Genomic DNA, 15,148 nt, shown 5'->3' with positions numbered 1-15,148 from the left:
CTTAATCTCAGCTCCCAGAATCCCACTAGTTACATTTGTTTTCCCAAAAGAGACTCCCAAAATTTTTAATTGAAGTATACACTACACGTACAGAAACTTGCACATATCCTATGTGTACAGTTCAATGGATTCTTACAAATTTTACACACTGTATAATCAGCAGCCAGTCAACACTGACTTTTTTTTTTTAAGATTTTATTTATTTATTTGACAGAGATAGAGACAGCCAGCGAGAGAGGGAACACAAGCAGGGGGAGTGGGAGAGGAAGAAGCAGGCTCATAGCGGAAGAGCCTGACGTGGGGCTCGATCCCATAATGCCGGGATCACGCCCTGAGCCGAAGGCAGACACTTAACCGCTGTGCCACCCAGGCGCCCCAACACTGACTTTTTAATACAGACACTCAAGGTCTGGTTAGCTTTACTAAAAATGGCAAGGCTTGCCCTCCAACCTAGTATTTTCCAAGGGCTTCATCTACCTTCCAAAACAAGTTCTGCTTCCAACACAGTAGAGGAAACACTCCTCTTGACTTTTCCTGCCCCCACTTAGTCCATATATCTTTTCATAAGGAGGCTGTTGTCAGAACTGTAAAATCTCATGACATTAATCCTTACTCCCACCAACCCTCCCACTGTGTTCTGTGGTGGGAATCACTCTATGACTTTAGGAGAAATCCTAAGAATTATTTTAGTCTGGTCATGACAGTGGAGCACAGCTGAGCCACAGGTTGGTCTGATACGTGCTCTTCCATACCTGCTCAGTATCAGTAGAGACCTTTGTATATTTGAAGGCAATCATGGAAGCCCACATAGCTTAGCTTCTCAAGCTTTCTCCACAACACTAACATTTAAACCTTTTATATTATCCCATTTCTAGACAGTGTTGAAGTACTCCAAATCTTAGTAATAATTTTAAAAACAGTACAGGCGCACCTGGGTAGCTTGGTCGGTTGAACATCCAACTCCTGATTTCGGCTCAGGTCATGATTTTGGGGTCGTGGGATCGAGCCCTGCATCAGGCTCTACACTCAGAGCAGAGTCTGCTTGTCCCTCTCCCTCTACTCCTCTCCCCGCTCTCTCTAACAAATAATCTTTTAAAAATATAAATAAATTTTAAAAAACAGTATAGGAATTAAAATCCAGGTCACCATTTGTAGTGAAACTAGTGACATATGAAAGCCAACAGACACCTCCAACGGAAAGTGACCAATAGCAGCTCCTTCAGAGCTTCACTATCATCTTCAGAAGTGTGTTTTAGGAATGCCTTCAGATCACATGATTGCATCAGCTGACACCGATATAAGTCAGACAGGGCCCATCAGTGGTGTGGATGAAACCAACATCCATTTACCTCTCCAGATCACCCTACACCCAACCCACCCCCCACTCTGCTTTTGCACCGTGTTGCTGACACATAAGCTCTGCTCTTTGGCTTCTGGTTGTGTTTGGCCAAGCAGAACCCAATCACAGATCAGAGTAAGGAAAGAGAATGAGATTGGAGCATACATCCCCTGGCTTCCTCCCTGTGGGATGCCTGTAGGCTGCTTATATCCCTCCCCAAGGAAGACTGCATCCATCTCAAGGTAGCCTTCTTGACAGAATTCAGTCCCCCCAGTTCCCATAACCATGCTTTTGCCCTTTCCTGGTCCTGTTAGGCCTAAAGGTGGTAACAGCTCTGCAGTTACCAGCCCTGGGAGTACTGTGGTATCCCTTGTGGCTTCCTTCTACCCTACCTACACCTCTTCTATTTATTAAACCTCTCAAGTTATCTTAATTTGAGGATGCTGTTTTTTGTAGGGATTCTGACTGATTCTGATGGAACCCCACTCATAACTTAAGAGTTCCTTTGACCATTTACAAATATTAAAAATATCACTACTAAATCATGCAAACGTTTTCCTGAATTGCAAGTTCATGGAGATGAATTGAAAATGAGAAAAACAATAAAAATGGAATTCGGTACTCTTGGTTAAGGCCAAATGTAGCATCTATGTGCAAGTGCCATCAAGACCTGAATACAAATGAGAATTCTAACATTTCCCTAAAACACAAAACCTCTTTCTGACATTCTCTAGCATTGAGCTTTTATGTTCGTTTAAGTTTTGTGGATGTGTTGTCATTTCAATCCATCAAACTTTGAACCATATCAGAAAGCAATATCAAACAAGAGAGCTTGAAAGAAATTGGGGCTCTAATCTGGATTCCAAGTAGATAAAGGTCTCACCATTGGGGTCAGAGAGCAATCTGTTCTCTGTTTTGGAAATTCTCCCAACTCCCAACTGCTTTGTAAGCTGTCAGGCAAGCACCATGCAAATAATACGACTCTACCAGCCTTCAGTGGGTTATTCCAGTTTTTTAGATTATTAACCCTTGCATTTGCAATCATGAAAAGAACAGTGCTCTGGTAAGAGACCTGAGGAGGGTTCTAGGTCCAGTTCCATCATAAATTGTCTGGGTCATTCTGCACAAGTTGCCTAACCTCTTTGGGACTCAGTTTTTCCATTTATAAAATAAAGAAGGATGAACTTTCACAAGTTTTTGTGAGTTTTCAAAAATCCAATTCTTAAAACAGAGAGTAGAAAAAATTCTTACAAAACCTGGAGGCCCTACATAGCCTAAAGATGCCTCCCACAACCAAAAAACTTCTTTGAAGTCTTATATTTCATTTTGAGCTAATTTCCTTTAGTCTCAATCAAAAAGGATGTTTATTTTAATATAAAAATATTTTACAATACACACCAATCCATATATATAAATCTTAAAATGTACTAATCATTTAACTCAGCAATTCCACTTCCAGGCTATTCTGGAGAAATGCTCCACGTGCACACAAAGATTCATATCTAAGAATGTTAACTGTAGCATTTACCTACAGGATTGAAAAACAGGAAATATTCTAAATCTACCAGGGGGCAAAATTCGTTAAGGCAAATCCACACCAGACAGTCATCATGTCACTCAGTTTGCGAAAAAGAATAAATTGATAGGGAAAAACATCCATGGTACATTTTTTGGTGAAGAAAAAAAAAGAAGTCACAGGGCAATATTTATTATGTTCTTATTCATGCTTTTTAAAATTACAAATATGATATGTGCCTTTGTAAGTATGTTTTTCTAAATATCCATGTTTGTCAATGTATAGGGAAAAACGTCTGAATGGATACCCACTGAATTGTTAAAAACAGCTACCTGTGGAGAGGGGGAATAGCTTGGGAGGTTGTTAAGGAAAACCAATTTTTCATCCTATATGGTTTTGCATTCTTTACATATTTTCCCCTAAAACCTCATTTCACTGAATTTAAGATACCAATGATTTTAAAAGTCAACATTAGATTATGTACCACTAAGGGAAAAAAAAAACCTGCCAATAGAGCTATGAGTTTTAAGATGTAGCCCCATTTTAGTTATATCAGAATCTTGGGGGTGGAAGGCGGAGAATGTGTGCCTTAGGATAAATAAAATACAATATAGGACTTGAGAAATTGTTACAATATTTTAAAAAATAACATTGGCACTCTAGGAGGAAGCACATCTAGGAAGAGGTTTTATATACCAAATTGTTTTCAGTTCACTAATAATTAAACGTGACCATCACAGTGGTCTTTACTTTTTAAAATCAAATATCTACCTAGCCCTTTTTGATCTATTTGGTTTTATTCCTTACTCTGCACTTTGCAGTATCCTAGCACTTCACAAAAGTGCAGCATGACAACTAAGACATGCTCTGTGCTTCCCTACCTTATCAATTTTACCTTAATTCCATTCCTATATTCTAAGCATTAACAATATGATCAAAAGTGAGATGTTTTAGGGGCGCCTGGGTGGCTCAGTCAGTAAATTTCAGATCAGGTCATGATCTCAGGGTTGTGAGATTGAGCCCTGTATCTGGCTCGGTGCTCAGAGGGGAATCTGCTTGTCCCCCTCCATCTGCTTCTCCTCCCTCTCCCCCACTCTCTCTCAAATAAATAAATAAAATAAAATCTTAAAAAAAAAGTGAGATGATTTGAAAATCTGATAAATAAGTTCTTAATTCTGTCCCTTGGATCAAAAGAGCCATTGAATCAAATAAGCCCATTAATCTCTGGAACATCAATTAAAATTAAATGTATTAAGCTATCAATAATGACTCTTTGGAAATAAACCAGGGAACGAATTTGTTTACCAAGTATTTTAGCATGATATTCGCCACATTTTTCTACCTTCATGATAGATATTTGCTTCCAACTGTTACTTCATTCAAACAATATTTAAGGGAATATCTGAGAGGTTGAACCGAGGTAAAGATAGCCCATTTTCTTCTATCCTTTGGCCTTTCATTTTAACATAGAAGAAAATTAAACAGATCAGGAACAATGACTCCTTTTAAAAGTAATGAATTATCTTTTAAAAAATAATGAATGTCTCCTAGAATTTATTATATTCCTGGGTTTTCTAATTGATTGATTATTGCTTTTAGTACACCCCAAAGGATAATAATGATGAGCCGAAGAAAATTTTGTAAAGCAAGAAAACACCAAACAATAAACATTCTTGATGATTAAGCAACATAACAATCATAAAACAATTATTTAAACTTTTTTTTGGTCAACAGTCTCCTAATGATAGCTAAGACAACTTAGCCAAGAAGGAAAGACAGAGATCATTTAAAGCAGAAATACCTCTCCTCGCTTATCAATAAGAGTTAGGAGAAGCTCACTTCTCAGAAAGCATTTGCCTTTGATTTTTTTTCTTAGAGATGAGACTCAAGTGTTCCCTGCTCAAATCACTGTGGGCTGGAAGTGCACTGCGGGTATTGGCAAGCAAATGAGCAACAGGCAAGGCATCCTTGTGGCTTTAAAGTTAAAAATCTTAAATAAAACATCCCCCTTCTCAAAATTCTAGTCCTCTCAAAGTTGTGCACCATACACCCCTTCCTCCTTCAAAGGTTCTGAAAAGGCCAAACATTCAGACTCGGGACCAAATACGAAGACCTTACTCAGCATGCACAAAACATCATGGTAATTGATCATTTCAAAAAGCAAACGGCATATGGTGGCATTTGTATCCAAACTGAAGAAATTGCTTATCAACAAACGAATTTTAGATGTAGAGAAACCTTAGAAATCATCTAAACAAGTGTTTTCATTTTATAGGAGGGAGAACTGAGAATCGGAGGGATCAAATGACTCGATCAAGGTCACCACTAATAAGTGGCAAAGACCAAGACTTCCAACTCCTGGTGCTCTTTCAATTAGATCCTACTGGCCCTTTCTCTGAAACAAAATACAACAAACTAATCAGAGGGCCTTAGGAGATCAGTACATTCTTTCACTTGACAACCACTATAATATTTTTGGAAAGCACTGTCAAAAACCATGCAAAGACTCTGAAAATAAACCAAAGGATTTGATGGGAATATCAAACCTGCAATGAAAGGAGCATGCCAAAAGCATAAGTATATTCATGATATGCATAACAATAACAGCAGAAAACACATGTTTTAAGGGCTTTACACATATTACCTTATTTAATCTTCAAAACCACCCAAGATGCAGGTTTCATTATTACTGACACTTTAGTAATGTGGAAACCGAGGCACGTACAGTCTCAGAAATGTACCCAAGGCCACAAACTGGGAAGTGGGGAGCCGGGACGTCATCCCTAGAAATCTTGCATAGAGTCTCTGCTTTTAATCCCAGCATTATTACACTACATTGTTGTTTCATAATGCAAAGTACAAAAAGTAATTTTAAAAACGATTGAGAAACAGTTTTAACTACAACCCTTCTACTCACCAAACTTCTCAACACATCTGCTAATAGAGAAATGACACTGAAGGTCAGAATCTTTTTATGTTATATGATACTCAAGCTAAAAAGAGAAGAAAGGTTAAAGAGTAATAGGATTAAAATGGCAAAATGAGAGAACTAAGTTAGTCACAAACCACACAGTCAAGCTCCTGAGAAATTGACAGCCGCCAGTATTCACGTTAGGATGTATCCCTTCCATCAATTTCCCTGAACAAAAAGGCTGAAAAGCAAATTCAAAACGTCCTGCTTTAAGTTTAAGACTTTTCACTATTTCTTTTTTTTTTTAAGATTAAAAAAAAAATTTTTTAAGTAACCTCTGTACCGAATGTGGGGCCCACACCCACAATCCCGAGATCAAGAGTCCCATGCTCCACCAATCGAGGCAGCCAGGTGCCCCTCACTATTTCCTGAACAGATGCAAAAGAAAATAGAAAAAATAGGATGTAGGAAGTACTGACACAGTGGCACCATGTAAGATGAAAGAAAAATATTTATTGCGAAAACTATACATTTATGTAATAAAAGAATACACAAATGAAGAGCAAGACCAAGTACTGATCTATTTACATCTTGCAAACGATCATGTGAGCCGTCTGAGCCACCTTCCTTTTGGCATACCCAGAAGTACTGTCAAAATGGCTGCACGGTTTTATCTTAGACTCACACGCTCAGAATCTTAAAAAGTTCAAAGCCCAGGGCATAAAAATCTACAACTCCCAACCCACTTGCCATGATTTTCTATGAACTGCACACTCCCTCGAGTCTACACACTAAGCAGGGGCCTCCTGGGGCCCTGTCTCAAAGTAAGAGCACCTGCCAGTGTCCTTAGCAGGGTGGCAGCTTAGAGCTGTTTCTGTTTTTAAAGTCAACAAGGCCTGATGCAAGCACAGTAAAAAAGCAAGCAAATCAGCCTGATTTAGATCAGCCGCAGAGTCTATATCTACAGAACTTTCTTGGTATAATGTGTAACTTAGCTTCACGGGTATCTGAGCTCATGACGTGATGCTCACTGTCAAGGACTAGTGGGGGAGGGAAGAGAGGGAACAGAAAACGGGAACAGTCCAGTTCTGTCTTCTTGTGCTCGTCAGCTGCCTCAGTTTCCCCAGGTAAGGGATATTAAACGGCGACGGTGAACAGAATAGTGAGAGAACAACCCACCTATTAGAAGTAAGGTCCGCGCCGAGCTCTGATAGAAACGGAAGGGCTAAGGCGAGGATGCCTGCCCACCTTTACCCTAAAATAACCCTAGTTGTTGCTGACCTTCCTACAGACTATCTTGTACGGCAGAAAAATGTAATGTTCACTAAGCACATATGGAGACACGGGACGATATTCTAAAATCCTGGCTGACTCATCATAATCTCATAGGAAGAAAAACATCGGCAGGAAAGAAGATGCATAAGTCCCAGAGGAAAGATGGGGAACTGGTCCTAACACATCCCACTGTCACTTGAAAATGGAAATGACAAAGAAAGTAGCCAGACTGATGACCCTGGAGAGGCAAATTCATGGGTTCTGATCAGATTTAAGGAGTTTCTCTCCTTAGCTCAATGACAGTTATATTAGAAATCATTTCAATATACATCTTAGAAAACCACCATTGCTAAGAATTGATTGAACAGAAGTTTCTGTTCATCACTCATTTAGACTCTGAACAAATACCAGAATCACTCAGCTGAGTCAAACTAGTGGATTTCCTCAAATTCTTACACAAACCATGAGCAGCATTTGATTTTCCTCTCTGGCCACTGATGCCAACAAACAGACCTTGGATTCTTTAACAGAACAGGTCTCGTTCTCTAGAAATAGACTACAAAGACTTTCTGACCCCGAAAGGTCCTCTGATCTCCCAAACCATAAAGACCTCCAGTCTTCTCGTTTCCAAAAGGAATCTAATCCTTAATATCCCTACAGTGTTTTTCCAAAGGTCCCTAAACACACAAAGCCTTCTGTTTGAAGTTAATCCTCCTTCCCAGCAAGCACAAGGACATATCTTCATATTTAAAATAACGTCATCATATCTTTGACAGCAGCGAGTCTTTATTCTCTTGTGGATGTGTGCCTTTCAACACTCTCGGGTATCCTCCTTTATGTCACAAGCATTTAATTTTCCTCCTCTAAAAGCTGTATGGCAGAAATCTCCCACTTAGCATTAACCATCAATTAGCAAAGCAGGGAGCATATCTACATATGAAGGTACCAGGGTGTATAGTGTGTGTACAACTAGGGGTACACAGACATTTAGACAAACATTCATAGTTGTGCAGCTTATAGAAAATGAATAGGTTAAATAATTAACATACAGTTATCCCTATAATAATGTATAGAGACATATAAATTTAAAGACGTGCTTTTATATGCACATATAGATATTACATACACATCGTAGTTTGTAAAATTTACCTTCACTTTAACTTTTACACCAGTAAGATTTCTAGCAGTATTTGTAAAAACATTAGCCTCCTTTCTAGGATTGAAAACAGTCACAAGAATATATTTTCCTCTCTAGCAAATGCCCTGAGTTATGATCTGATTAGCTTTTTCACTGAGAAAGATCAGGTCTCTCCCTCAAAGCACTTTAGAATTTAAGCATTTGAAGATGGAGGCAACCGTGTCAGAGAAATTGACTACTAATTCTACATGCAAACAGCCCTGGCTTCACTTTACAAAATACTCTTAAGAATCCGTATTTCATTTAAATCGCTCAAAATTCCAGAAGGCCCATGGAGGAGCTTTAAGCTGTGCAAGCACCTCTTACTCAGGCCAGTCTGGTTCTGGGGTGCTGAATCCTTCATCAGCTGAGAACACCGCTTCACAGCAGAGGGTGCAATATACTGTGGCAGGTTTAGAAGGACATATTCACAGAGATGTGCACTGAGAGTCGGAAAAGATACAAATCAATATGTTAACAGTGATTATCTCGCGGTGGATTTTTAGGTAACGTTTCCTCCTTATCTGCTTCTTCCATTTATCCCCATAAGAACATCCCTGCTCTTGTCTGTGTAATAAACCTGCTGAATGAAAAAAGAAATCTACTCGTCATTTCACAAACATCAACATATACAATGAATCTGTTTATAAAACATGTATACCAAGGAGCAGATCTATCAAAATCTATTGTGCATCAGGTAAAAAACATGTAGTGTATCCTGGAGGCTCCGTCGGTGAAAAGCATCTTGGCCACCCGGACCCGTATTAAGAGCAAGAGCAGGTAGTGAAGGTGGGATAAGGCAACCTTCACACAGAAGACAACGTGGTACAAGTCTGTGTGCATGATCTCTCGTAACTGGCCCGGTCTGGGTATGGGCTCATTCAGGAGCATACATTGCATGATCCATGTCAAGGTAACAAGAGGAGTAACGTGATGTTTCGTGTGAAATCTCTCATTCCTATGCAGAGCCTTGCTGTGGAGCACGGAATCATCTTTTGCACTTCCTTGTATTCTGAATAATGCAAACAATCAACTACTCTCCTAGAAACCAGCGCAGAAGCAAATGGACTTCTCCCCAAAGTCTCCATAGGACTCAACAATCTAAAATGCCCAGACTCAGGTGTGTTCCCACATGGCCCTTGTCCCTCTCTCCTTACACATACACTGTGTGAAATGCCAAGGTTACAAGCAAAAAGCTACACTATTAGAAGGATAATATCCCTGGACCAGAATCTCAAGAAAAACCTTACATAACAGGACCCAAATCTCTCTCCTACTGCCGGGACATGAGGTGCTAACAGTGTATAATAATGCTTTATCCTTACTCAGAATAAAATTTCATCAGTCCCTAGGCAAGATGATCTTATTACAGACTCACTGTGTGAACACACTGAATACAATCACTTATCACATGTTAAACCCCCACACACCCCACAAAGACATTTGCAACAGCACAGAGCGGTAGGACATAGGCGGATGGCACCCCAACCCCCCCGAGATAGTGCCGTACTCAGCTTTTAGTGCCTGTATATTCTTGGACTGCAGCTGGTCATCTGAGAAAAGCCTCTCCACACCTATCCAGCAGCCCTGCTCTAAGAGCTCTGCTCCAGTCTGGGCGAACCCCCACACTTACAGCCATAAATGCATTGGCACTGAGAAAGACTGCTGAGGATGTGGCACTCCAGGTGTGGCTTTATGTCTCACTTCACCGGGTCAGCTATTTAGGCCTAGTCTTCTCCATTGGCTTGAAGCTTTGGTCACACCATCGTGGGTAACACATCACATTATTCTTCCTTATAAAAACAAATAAACTCAAATGAGCATTCTGAGTCAGTTCACCCCTCCAAACACCTCTGCCTTCCCCTCTGATTTAAGTGACACGCTGTCAATTCCACCCCACCGAAAGCCTCCCATACTCTCAAGTGAGGACCCGCCGGATGCCTCACTGCATTCCTTGGGTTTCCCACCTTCCTCGCCTCCGCAGATCCCCGAGGATCTCAGGCTGCTGGCCACTACTGAGTCACCAGGAGCACAGCACTGCAGTACCTAGCACTACCCGCCATCAACTACCGCTGGAGTCAAAGCACCGCACTCCTCACTTCCCACCCCACAGGGAGATGCGGCCGTCCTGTGAGGCTGGACCAAAAGGAGGAGAAAAAAATGTTTTCGTACTTATAATGGCTCCCCTCTGAACCAGTGCATCTGAAATTTATACAGTTCTAGAGAACGAGGTGCTGGATACATTAGTTCCTAGCCGACTCTGCTCATTCCAGCCGGTTTCCAAAATAACTGGGGATTCTGAAATAACTCCTGTCCACGTAAGTGCAATACAGTGCCCGAGTTAAAATCGAGGGTCGCAAATAAAAGTTACAATTCAATAAGGCATCACACGTTTCATAACTGAGTGTGGAGATAAGGGGTATAAGAAATGATCAGGCCTCCTGAAGAACCCCGCTGGGGAAGCTGGTTTACTGAACTCCTACAGTTGCATTTCCCGTTCTCCCACCCCACTCGCAAGTGTGGACTTTCTCTATTTCAGCCACAAGGTTTCAAACCACAGTCCCTTGCAATAAGCTGGCAGTGTGATAATTTACGAGCACGCTGGGCAACATGCAGAGAGACTTTGCAGAAACAGAGTTAGAGTCAGAGCTAATGCACAGACAGGAAGGAAAAAATGGAATGCCTTATCAGAACAGAGGATTGCTATCTTTCATAGAAAGCACATCGTTTTGATACATAGGTCTGCACTGACGAGTACCATAGGGCTTGTTGTTGTTGCTGTTGTTGTTATAGTCTGTTTATTTGGTGGTTTAGCCAGGGAATCTTACATAACACATTCCTGTTTCAAATGTAGGAGCATGTATGGCATTGCACTCATATAAAACTCAGACTCCCCACGGCAGGTCCCATCAGCCACCCCAAATCATTTTACCTGGCAAGGTTTCTATATGATTAATGAAAAATCAAGAACTACCACGAGCACATAGTGAAAGCAATATTCAGTCATCAGCTTTCCCCTATATTCAAAAGCTAACATCCTGGTGGTATGATTTTAGGGATTTCAGAAAACAATTTTCATCCTGATTTTAATAGATTCCATGAGCCTGACCTACGGAGGGAAAGGAGTCCAGTTTTCTGAGCCAAAACACACGTGAGCCTACTTCAGTCTCCAGGGCAGAGTACAGGAACACTCCCCTCTGCCTCTGCACTGGGCTGTGAGGTGACCACAACCTTTGCATCTCATTTCCTTAACAAAGAAGCAGTAGGTCTGCACCACTTGCTTGGCCAGAAAGCACAGAACACAGCCACAGCTGAGCAAGTCCCATTCATGCTAGCTCGATAAACAATGTGTATTATATAATGAATGAGCTTTTCTCTGAACCCTTCTATTGCAAGACATCGGCACTTTCTGTATAGTTGAAGCCAGTCTACAAGGAGCAGTTACCCCTTGTGAGATCAAACGTGGACTGAGTAATGTATAAATCACAAGCAGCTCACACTCTTAGATGGCTTTGCTATCACCCTAATTTCTTTTTTGCTTGACAAGAAATTATATAATGAAACATAATTTCAGTTCACTCTGAACTATACAGAGAACATTGACACAGCAGCTAGCAAGCACCCGAATGATGTTGGCTTTCAGCTCCATGTTCCCTGCGTTGCCTAAGAAATGGGGTTGGGGGGGTGGTTAGTGGGAGGAGGAAGAGGAGGGGAGAGGGAATCAGCTATCTATGAAAATACTTACAGCCTCCGAGTCTTCAATTCCATGCAGGTACAAATTGTCATACATGGAGGTCTGATAATCCAGAGCACCTCTTTCAAGGCAAAAATAAAATTGCTACAGAAGCCACAGCTACAGCTACAAGACAGAAAAGGCCTGTTGGAAGAACTGCGCTTGCCTTATCAATTCCTGGGGATTTACTAGGCAAGATGCTATTCATTCACATCACACAGGGTGAGGTTATCCCCAGAGGCAGTCCAGCCCTGGCATTTTATCTGCCTTCCCAATACAGAGCATAAAAAAGCAAAACCCTTCCTCAACCACAGACTGGTGACTGAGCTAGGAAAGCGGCCTGTGATTGGCTCGGCTTCCCTGCTTCAGTCAGCTGAAGAGTGTTCCCTCGGAGAGTGGAGGGCGCCTCAGAGCATCCTACCCAGCAAGGAGCTGCTTCCTGTTTCGCCTGCACGGTGTAGCTCTGCAATACACGCTTACCAATATCTGAGAGGCTGCTTGGAATGTCTGGAAAGGCAGACTCTTGAATACTTTAAACACAACTGCTCACCTTCTTAATTAAATGCACAGTGGGTGGGGGGAGCAAAGGAGGAATTTTATTTTCAGAGAATATTGTACAAAGACAGGCAAATAGATAGGAACTTCTGTGCTTAACAGATGCAATTTAAGTCACACGGGCAATAAGTCATTTAAAATTAAAAAAAAAAACAGGTAAAGGTAAAGGAAAAATGGATATGCTAAACAGATGGTAAGATTTCTTGTGGGAATTTCTACTGTAAAAGTTTTCAGTGCTCTCACTGAAGTCTCTCTGCCCCACTGGCAAGAAAAGACCTCTGTGACCCAACTAGTGAAGTTTGCAAAAGAAGCCCAAAGCCTCTCAAAGGCTTTTATTTAGAAGAAAATGTTTAATATCTTTTTAGTTTGACATTTTGAACCTGTGACAGCTGGTGTTTTCACTTAAATCCTTCATCCCCTTTCCAATACTTACACCTTGAATATTCCTAAAACAGCACTGATCATTTCCCAAAACCCAAAAAGGAAAAGTCCCCTCCCTCTCTCTGCTCCCAGCACACCACAACTCAGTTTGACTTAGGACCGGCCCCACACTGGAGCTTACTTAGATACTGCTTTCTGGTCAACCAATAACGTTCCGCGGCTTTGAAACAGGAGAGCTCATGCTATGAGAGAAGCCAGCTAGATTTGGAAAAAAAGAAGTTGGTGATGGGCAAAGCACATAATCTAGAGAAGCTGCATGACTCACTGGAGTAAGCAAGGACCCAGAAACTCAGAGGCTCGGAATCCAGTATCAGCTTCACCATGCATTGGTTGGGTGACTCTGGACCAGTCACCACTTCTACGGGCTTTAGCTTCTTCACCTGCCAAACTGAGGTAAGAAATAACTCCAAGAAAGAACTCTGAAATCCAAAGTGCAACATAAACACTTATCAGTGACAAGCCTGCTTTATCAGCCGGAAGGCACTGGCTGCAGTTCACGGGAGCTCAGCACAGGAGTAACTGGCTGGCCGTGGACCCAGGAAACGAGGCCCGTCCTTCTAGCCACTGTCTCTGAGAAGCGTAGCTCTTAAAGGAACAAACCTGAGTCACAAACAGCAACACGAGAGCTACAACTGTTGAGCAGAGCACAGTTCTTCCAGGTCTGCACTGACCCCCTGATGTCTTTCAATCACAGTTGCGCGTCTTGGAAACAGCACCAATATTTAGTCACTTTCAAATATAAAAGATGGCAAAGGGACTCATCTGTCCTTCAGAACTGCAAAATGGTAGGGTTCATACAGGATGTCATCTGTGCCTACCCAGAGGGAGGATGGCAGAGAGGACGGGGACAACTGGCAGGATTTCAGAGAAAGAACCCCGTGCCCACTCTCCCTGTTGATACCTGTGTGCCCTGGAGCGCGTCAGTTGCCAAGCTGACCCTCAGCTCTCCCTCCATAAAGCAAGAGGACCGTGTCAAAGGATCTGGAGGCTCAAAGTCTTGTATGAAATCCTGTTATTATAATTAACTACAGCCATATGATAGTTTAGCCAGAATCTCTAGAAAATTGAGGGAAGAGGGTCTTTTCTTTCCTTAAGATTTTCTAGATCATTTCCTTACTTTACCATTTCAATTGAGAGTGCAGATATTTCCTAAGTGTCTTTAAATAGGCAACTAAATCAGGGGCAAAACAAGAGGCAGTCCACTTCCATAATTCACCCAGATGAGAGCAATTGCTCCCTATGGGAAAACTGGACATGGCGCAGTTCCTCTCCTGCATTTCTTGGCCTTGGAGTGATCCTGGCAGCTAATGTGAGGGTCCAAAGGAAGTTTTTAAGGAGCAGAGGCTCATTAAGGGATATAGTATTACAGGAAGTAAGCAAGCAGGACATCAGAAAGGAGGCACTGGATCGAGCAGAGCATCCTACAGTTACTCTCTGCACCCCTATATCCAGCCCCTGCAGGACTAAGAACAGATGTGAAACAGGTGCAGGCTGGCTTGGTCTGCTTCCAAGGACACTAAAAAAAAAATGCTGGACTCAGAACCAAAAACTGTTAGAGGTGGGAGAACCTCCGAGGTTACCTGATCCAGCCCTCATTTTAATACCCGGAATGGTTAAATTGCTATATTGAAAGCCATAATGTTTTATACTTGAATCTTCCTTCCCATTTTCTTTCTTTCTTTCTTTCTTTCTTTCTTTCTTTCTTTCTTTCTTTCTTTCTCTCTTTTTTTTTTTTTAAGATTTTATTGGGGGGGTGCCTGGGTGGCACAGTCAATTAAGCATCTGGCTTCAGCTCAGGTCATGATCCCAGGGTTCAGGGATCAAGCCCAGCATTGGGGCTCTCCCCGCTGCCCCCCGCTCGTGCTCTCTCTCGCTATCCCTGTCGCTATCTCTGTCTCTTTCAAATAAATAAATAAATAAAACTTTAAAAATAAATAAATAAATAAATAAATATTTTATGGGGTGCCTGGATGGCTCAGTCAGTTGAACGTCCGACTCTTGGTTTCGGCTCAGGTCATGATCTCAGGGTTTTAAGATCAAGCCACGCGCCAAGCAAGCCGTGTGCTCAGCGTGGAGTCTGCTTGTCCCTCTGCCTCTGCTCGCTACCGTCCCCCCACCCAGACCCGGCTCGCGTGCGCTCGCTCTCTCTCCCTTAAATAAATAAATAAATAAATAAATAAATAAATAAATAAATAAATAAA

General features: G+C 41.7%; 1 protein-coding gene across 3 annotated transcripts in view; it reads right to left on the bottom strand.

Annotated features, from left to right (window-relative positions):
* Nucleotides 1-15,148, bottom strand: part of CACNB4 (calcium voltage-gated channel auxiliary subunit beta 4) — a 237,477-nt gene that overhangs the window by 120,889 nt on the left and 101,440 nt on the right. The window lies entirely within an intron of this gene.

The sequence above is a fragment of the Ursus maritimus genome, unplaced genomic scaffold (assembly GCF_017311325.1).
Source record: "Ursus maritimus isolate PB19 unplaced genomic scaffold, ASM1731132v1 scaffold_1, whole genome shotgun sequence".
In the NCBI taxonomy this organism is placed as follows: domain Eukaryota; kingdom Metazoa; phylum Chordata; class Mammalia; order Carnivora; family Ursidae; genus Ursus; species Ursus maritimus.
Note: the sequence above shows the minus strand (reverse complement) of the source record. Positions and strands in the feature narration are given on the sequence as shown.